The sequence below is a fragment of the Leuciscus leuciscus genome (genome assembly GCF_965113295.1).
Source record: "Leuciscus leuciscus genome assembly, chromosome: 8".
NCBI classification, from domain to species: domain Eukaryota; kingdom Metazoa; phylum Chordata; class Actinopteri; order Cypriniformes; family Leuciscidae; genus Leuciscus; species Leuciscus leuciscus.
The window spans coordinates 13,137,131-13,145,423 of NC_138732.1; the positions used below are offsets into that span (position 1 = coordinate 13,137,131).

The 8,293-nt window shown below is 37.4% G+C and overlaps 1 protein-coding gene across 3 annotated transcripts in view; it reads right to left on the reverse strand.

Moving 5' to 3' along the window:
- The window catches only part of lingo2 (leucine rich repeat and Ig domain containing 2), a 275,152-nt gene extending 268,524 nt beyond the window's left edge, over positions 1-6,628 (reverse strand). For all 3 annotated transcript variants that reach the window (XM_082178215.1, XM_082178213.1, XM_082178214.1), the window contains exon 1: positions 5,090-6,628. The gene's annotated coding sequence lies outside the window, so the exon portion shown is untranslated. The remainder of the gene's footprint in view (positions 1-5,089) is intronic.
- Positions 6,629-8,293: the final 1,665 nt, after the last annotated feature.

Below are 8,293 nucleotides of genomic sequence, written 5' to 3' on the forward strand. Positions count from 1 at the left end.
AATACAGGACTGACAAAGAGAAATGCAGAAAAGAAAAAAGAAGGGAAGTGCACAATTTATCCATGAGAGCTTTATCACAAAGAAACAAATGCTTCACGTTGTTTAAAACAGCGATTCTTAATGTTTTGCTTTAGAACCCAAATTTTAGATTAGACATCAAGGGGAGACCCAACACTGTACCAGAATTGGTTAGCGTAATAAAAAATTAAAATGTAAAAATATTAGCATGAACTAAAGCTGGGCAATAAACAATATCATAAACAGCCAGCGCATGTCGCTAATAAGTAATTTCTGTGAATGAACGGCGTGGTTTCATCTGATACACAAACTCGCACACATGTGACGCTCACTGTGTTTTCAGCGTCTGCAGTCTCGAAAATATGAGGACATGAACTTCATCTCCAGAGCTGTAACAACATCGAATACACACCGACTCTGAACAACCTAAACGAGTCGTCAGGAATTTGAATCCCACTTTGTCACTGGGTAACACATTTGCATAATTCCCGCCCAAGAACAACGTCTACTTTGACCGGCCCTCAAACGTCCTGCTTAAGTCGTCCTTGCGATGGAGGTTCGGAACTTCGGGTTGAATAACTAGTTCTTCCAATGTTTCATTATCGGACTCACGCTTGGATTGATATGGTAAAATCGATGCCATCATTCCAGTGTACACAATCGCTGAGCTTTAGGAAGCCTCCAGACCTGAAATTCAATCATGGTAATGGAGCAATTCATTTCAGACATGCACTGTTAGCCTGTCAAAATAGCATTTTAAATAATAAAAAAACAGAATCCCAAAACAATAAAATGGATTTCATGGGGCCCTAAATTAAAGGGTAGCTACTCTGTGGAGTTTAATTGTGAACAAACAAGTTTACATGTTTACATTCATTCAAGGTCTAATAAATATGTGAAAAGTATTTCCTTTCCCATTAATGGTTAATGAATATTGTGATAAATATCAATATTGTATGATATGGAAAGAATATTGTGATAATATGTTTGGCCATATTGCCCAACCCTACCATGAACTGCTTAAGCCCAATAACATGCAGAATTATTAATGTAACAGACTGGATGGGACATTTTGTAAAAACTTAGCAGAAGCTATCAGTACAGTTTAATGGGATGGAAGGATTTCAACTTGATCATTGTATCCACATTTTTATTTATTTATTATTGGAGTTTTATTTTTTGCATGTAAATATTTTTTTTTAAACTTTTTTATATTGTGTAGTTTCAGCAAAATATGAAGCAACAAAAACTGTTTTCTATATTGATCATAATAAATGTTTCTTAAGCGCTAAATGATTAGCATGATTTCTGAAGGATCATGTGACACTGAAAACAGTAACGGCTGCTGAAAATTCTGATTTGGTAATCACACAAATAAATAACATTTTAAAATGTATTAAATAGAAAACAGTTATTTTAAATAGTAATAATATTTCACAATATTACTGTTTTACAAACATTAATAAACAGCAGTGTATATTAACACATTTTTATACACACATTTAAATTTAAAATTCTGAAATAAATGCAGTTGTACCACTGTTTTACCAGGATGTCATAAAAGTCCTTTTTAAGAAGATCACCTAATGTATTTTTAAACACTTTGCAAAATTTGGCAGAACTTTGCTAACGTCATGTGCGTAGTGCCAGCTTGTTTTCCAGCAGACTTTAGGGATCCTTGAGGATTAGTGCCACCATCTGTTTGTATATACCATCCAGATGTGTTATGAAAAAATACATTGATTCATATGTTTATGTTGACAGAAAGCAGAGGGATGTAAGTGTAATAATCAAAGGAGTAGCAGTAGTGTCAAATCCCTGCTAAAATTGGTCTGTGCAATACATTTCTACGGTCATTCAATGGCCAACCATTGCCTTAGAGATCAAATCAACAATACTGAAAGATAGCAGATGGGGCCAGTGCTCAATTTAGAATTTTTTTCCCCCCTGTTTAGACTGGCGGCAATGAGGAGGCATGACTGTTTTTGTGGTGGCCATGCCAACATAACATCACCCTGATGTGCACTAATGATCTGAAGCTCTGTGACAGAGTCATCCAAGCTCTCTTGTGAGAAGGTAAGAGTCACTCCGCTAAAGGTCATGGTCTCCAAAATACAGAAAACAAATGTTGACAGAACAATGAGCATTGATTTTTTCTTCTTCATCTCTTAATGGACTCACTATAAATATAGTTACAGTGGCTGAATCATCTCTTTCAGGTAGCAAGAGCTCTCCTACTACTGAAGGTTTGTATATTTAACCTCATTGGTCTCCCTTTGATGTAAATTACATGTTTTTGTACTTGTGGGCACCACAGAAACGTTTTTTCAAGTTTTTTTACTCCGAAATTGCTTGAAAAATTCACGAAGAAACAGCAAGTAACACATTCAATTAAACTTGAAATTTTGAAGTAAAATACTGAAACAGTATTATTGAATCAGAATATTTATGTATTTATTTATTTATAGCATGACGCTAGCAACACCAAAGTCACAGGTTCGATTCCTAGGAGAAAAAAAAATACAAATAGGCCTACACTATGAATACATTATAATTCGCTCCAAATGAAAACATCAGCCAAACTGTAATGTAAGCATATAAAACTCATATTTATGAATCTTCGTCTGTGTAATAGAAAATTTGGTTTAATTTGAAGGATAACTATCACCCCCTTGAGTACTAAGATTTTTACTGCCAAAGAAATACACGATTGCACGATATGCATGCAAAATGAGACTGTAAATGTATAATGTGTTGTCCATCCTGCCAAACATTTATTAAACCAGCCTAAGATGGTCTGTTTTGTTGGTTTTAGAGTGGTTTTAGGCACTTGACAGCTTGTCAGACTGGCTAAACCAGCTTGACCATGCAAAGAGACCAGATTAACCAGCTTAAACCATATCAGACCAGCAAACCAACTTTGGCTATTTAGCTCTTCTTTTAGCTGTGTTTGTGTAATTGCATGAAGCGTGTATCTGGCCAGACAGGAATGCAATTGAGACATGTTTGCAATGGCAGTCAGTGTCAGCTTGTTTATGAGTGCACTGAAAAGAAATACCTTTTCATTACCCAGTGTAATTCTCTTCGTATCCAGAGCGAAGCGACATACCTTGGACTTGAAATAATATTTGAAAGAAAATCAATCAAGTACACAATCAAAGCATCTTTGTGCATTCAGAGTGCATTGCAGTGACCTTGCCTCCTACATTCAGGTTCACAGGACATCTATCATCCCCTTACCCAATCTTTTCCACCATCAAACAACACATTTAACATACAAAGTTATCGAGATGGCCATGAGAGCACCTTCAGGCATGGCTGAGCTTCAGCTTCATGTAGTGGCAAACCTCCTCACAATGGCACATGTGTTGATGCATCTGGCTACACTGGGAACAAGCGGTCCTGGCAATGCAACGAAAGGCTTTTTCTGTGACTACATCTGCCGGTGCATTCTCATTTCCATCCAATACCCTCGAAGGCCTGTTTCATAACAGCAGGCAGGCAGACTACGCTACTGCTGTCGCATAGCAATTACTCTATTTATACATTTGTTGTACTATATGGTTTGCAAAATCACAATTAATGATTGTTTGAATGGAAAAAAAACAATATATGGAAAAGTTATTTATATATATCCCAATATAGACTATATATGCCAAGGATTGTGAGTGTAAAAAAAAAAAAAGCTAAGAAAAGCAACTGTAAATCAAGACAACGTCTAAAATTCTGAGCTGCCTCTTCAAATACAAACCAGCAGATCCAAGGACTGCGCGACTCTGCCCAGTTAGCTCTTAATAAAACATCAAAGATACAGAACACAGAGACATCACCGCCCTCTCGCTTTTTTTTTTCTTTCTCAATTCGATTGAATTCAGCCATGTATAACTGTCAAGATAGATTGTTCATCACATTTCCAAAGCATTCATATACCTGTGAAAATCAATGCCTTTCTCTGCTCCAATACAACATTCACACTGACATATAATGAGAATCATTGTCATATTAAGATACTTCCTCTGTAAACTCCTCACATTAACAGACCACCTAATCTGTTTCATCTGCAGGCAAAGTCATGGGAGTACTGGTAACATGAGCAGACAGAATCATCACTATGGACAGGATAACAGAGGGACCAATTTCAATAGCCAGGGTTATTTATTATTCAATTATTTTAAATATTTCAGTGCAGACAGGATGTGCATGCAATGATAAATATTTCAGTCCCTCCGACAAAGGAGGGGGGCCACTTGTCCACTACCGTCAGGGGAGTGCACACACGCTCCTCCACGAAGGTCTGGGACATTCACGCCCAAACCCGAATGCCTGTCCTTCAGTCTGCCAAAAAAACAAAACATTAATATTCTGCCCCTCTCCATCTGGCCTCAGTTGCGTCAAGCAGCAGCACAGATATGAGGCTGTCAAACCCCCTTCATCAGACCTTCAATCTCTGTTTGCATTTTCACACCCCTCCTTTCTAAAAAGTGGTCAGAAGAAAGCCACCAAATTGCTTAGTGCGAAGAAGCCGCGGCTGAACTCGTGGGAGAAGTGACAGCAAAAGTAATTACATTGAGTGCATGAAAAAAAAAAAGAGACAACAACAATCATTTGGTCACCAACTCTAAAGTTGCGAGATCATCTTTAGTGTAGATTTATATATTCCCCCTCAAAATTACATATCGCTGGTGTTAACCCCCTCCTCCCAACCCCTCACCTCTATTTCCAACGAATGGGGGATCCTGTCAAAATGAGGACTGTCTCGCAGTGTAATTATGCCCTTTGTCCCCCAACACCCCAGTAATATCCGCCAAGGTGCGAAGGAATAAATCATGTTTTTAACGCCAGACCTAAGCATCAATTAAATTGCACGGCACCATCTGAGTAACATTCACAAAGCCTTTAACTTTCATTAAACTGAACAATTTATGTAAATAGTTCACAAAAAACAACTCTGACTTACATTCCACCCTCATTTTCTCTTCAGCAGTCGTTCTGGAACAGTATCATCAGCTCTCTCAAACCTGAATTGTACTTGGTCGCACATGCAAGACATTGAACTTGACTAACATCTTACCTTGAAATGCTATTTGTGATCCTATACTCCACAGACTGGCTGAAGCAAAGCAATGCACGACCCAAATCTCTTCTGTTTAGCCCTCGCAAAGCAACAAACGAGAGCCTTTCTGACGAACACTTTTTTTTTTGTCCTTGCTTCAGATTTCCCTTTATTACTCCCTGCTTTTATAATCCCGTCCTTTTCTTCTCCGTTATTTTTATTTTTTTCTTGAATGTCTTCTGTCTTCAGTGTTGAGTCTAAGGGATGCTGCCTATCTCTGCAAGACTGAAAAAGAAAAGAGGGAGAGAGAGAGAGAGACAGAAACGGAGGCAGCTCTCCTCCTCTTGCGCAAGGTCCTCCCGTCAGTGGCTGTAGGAAGCAGCTGCGCTCCAACCTCGAAGAATCCTGCCGTGCACCGCTCCACTTAGCTCATCTTCCACGAGCGCTTGCATCCCGGAGAACTTTCAGACTTGCACGCACAAACCGCACAAACCTTCTGTGTTTAATCCGTGTGTTAGTTCTTTTTCTGGATTGTGGATTTAATTGTCTCTTCTCCCACCCAGCACAATGTCTAGATGCTCAGAGTATTGAACATAGCGCTCTCTCTCTCTCTCTCTCTCACAAGCTTGCACATATGCACACACACGCTCGCCCTCCCTCTCACAGTTCTTTCCACCCCCTCCATCCATCCATCTCGCCCTCCCTTTTTTTCACTCTCTCGCTGCATGAGAGTCTGACAATTACTGCATTTGTGTTTGGAGTTGTCAAATATAAAGGATCACTTCCTACTTTCCTAAGCAGGAATAACATGTGGCTCCATATGCAAAGGAGAATATGCAAATAACGGCAAAAAAGGACTGAGTGATAATGAAGGGAACGCTCTTCACAGCTGTTCCTGTCTCCTGAGGAAGCACACCACCAACCCCTCCAAGGAGACAACTCTGGCTGCACCGACGGAAGGGTCACCATTCAGTGTTGGCCAGCTGTCAAGAGTGATTGAGGAGGTAGATGAAAATAGAAGCAGATGAAGCAAGCAGATCAGCGCTTACCAGGAAGCAAGGACAATACGCATCGAACAGCAACCGTGGAATCATATAATTAGCAGCATAAACAAAATTGCCAATTCCCTTATCGCCTCGACACACATATGCACGGAGAAGAGCCTCCGGGGGGCTACTGAATGAGAGGCAGCATCAGAACTGATAAAAAAACAAAAAGAGGATTGGCCTGAACAATGGTATGAAAAAGCAAAAGAGCCTTGCTGTATCTGGGCCTAACCTGATTGAAAACAGTCATTATTTTGAGAAAAATATTCTGCCAGTGGGAGTGGCACAGAAATTACACACTTTAGATTTAAGTACAAAGGACACTTTTCACGTAATGTAATGACGCGTTTCCACAGTAATGAAAATTGCAAATCTAGTAACATTTTTCATATTTAAAAAAACGTATATACATTTATAATGCTATACTTTGTGTTATATAACCTTGGCAGTTAAATAAAACTAATTAACACTGTAATATGTATCTCTATATTTTTCCCCTCTTTTGAAAAGTGATGGAATGGAACCCCGGAATTATCAAAAAGGGACTTTTTTAACTCTTAACAATAAAGTTCAATAGTCAACATAGGTAAAATGAACTAACATTTATTAAATTAAATTACATTAACATTCAAATGTTTTTGGCTCGGTAAGATTATTATTATCATTATTTTAAAGAAATTTGCACTAAGGCATATTCAATTGATGACAGTAAAGTGACAGTAAAGACATTTGTAATGTTCCAATATATATATATATATATATATATATAGTTATAAATAAATGCTGCTTCTGTGCATTTTACGCATAGTAAGCCCACACGTTTCTAAAGACTGGAGTAATGGCTGTTAATAGCATATTTATTCATTTACAGTGCTATGCATAAGTTTAGACACCCATGCTAAAGTTGACTAAAAAGAGGAATAAAAAATCATCTTTTGGAAATTGAACTTAATAAAAAAATAAAAAAAAGGAAAAATCCAACCTTTAAGGACACCAATTTTCTTTGTGAATGAATAATGTATCGTAAATAAATAAATGTTCTTCCTTAAAATACAGGGTGCATAAGTCTGGACACCCCTATGTTAAATTCCCATAGAGGCAGGCAGATTTTTATTTTTAAAGGCCAGTTACTTCATGGATCCAGGATACTACGCATCCTGATAAAGTTCCCTTGGCCTTTGGAATTAAAATAGCCCCACATCATCACATAGCCTTCACCATACCTAGAGATTGGCATGGAGTACTTTCCATAAGATCATCTCTCAATGCAATTCAAACCAGCTATTAGGCTAACTGGAATAAAACCATGCCAATCTCTAGGTATGGTGAAGGATGGATCCTTATGCACCCTGTATTTTAAGGAAGAACATTTATTTATTTACGATACATTATTCATTCACAAAGATAATTGGTGTCCTTAAAGGTTGGATTTTTCAATTTTTTTTAATTAAGGCATTAAGTTCAATTTCCCAAAAAATGTCCTCTTTTTAGTCAACTTTAGCATGGGTGTCTAAACTTATGCATAGCACTTTATATTAACCTATTATAAAATGTGTAAAATTATCAGATATAGAAAATGTTGTTCACCTTTTGTGTGTGTGTGAATGTATGCATGTATATATGCATGTGTATATATATATATATATATATATATATATATATATACACACACCGACATACACATATACATGTGTGTGTATGTACGTATGTATGTATAACCTTCACAGAAACTCACAGATGAAAACCAATAAACTACCCTATAATTTCAATGCAATCAAATAAGTTGTACTGTACAGCTGTACTTAACTGAACATCATTCAAATGAATGAATCAGAGATAGGAAAAGAAGGAGAAAACTCAGACTATGTGTCTACTAGCATATTCTTTCTAAAGTTAAAATTAGAAAACTGTGTCAAAATTAAAAACTGTAAATATTTCAACATAGCATGTTGATCTGTATCAAAACTCTTCATGTCCTATGGGAAAATGCACATAATCACCAAAGCCTCCAAGTTCACTGTTTTAATTATTGGCCATCTGGCACCAGGCAGTAATAACTTACCAGAAATCCATGATGTCATAGCACAAAGATTTAACAACAATCACCATTGCCCAATGAAGAACTATGGTTTAGATGTTTTTAGTCATCTTTTGTGCTGGTTAGTCATGATGTTTT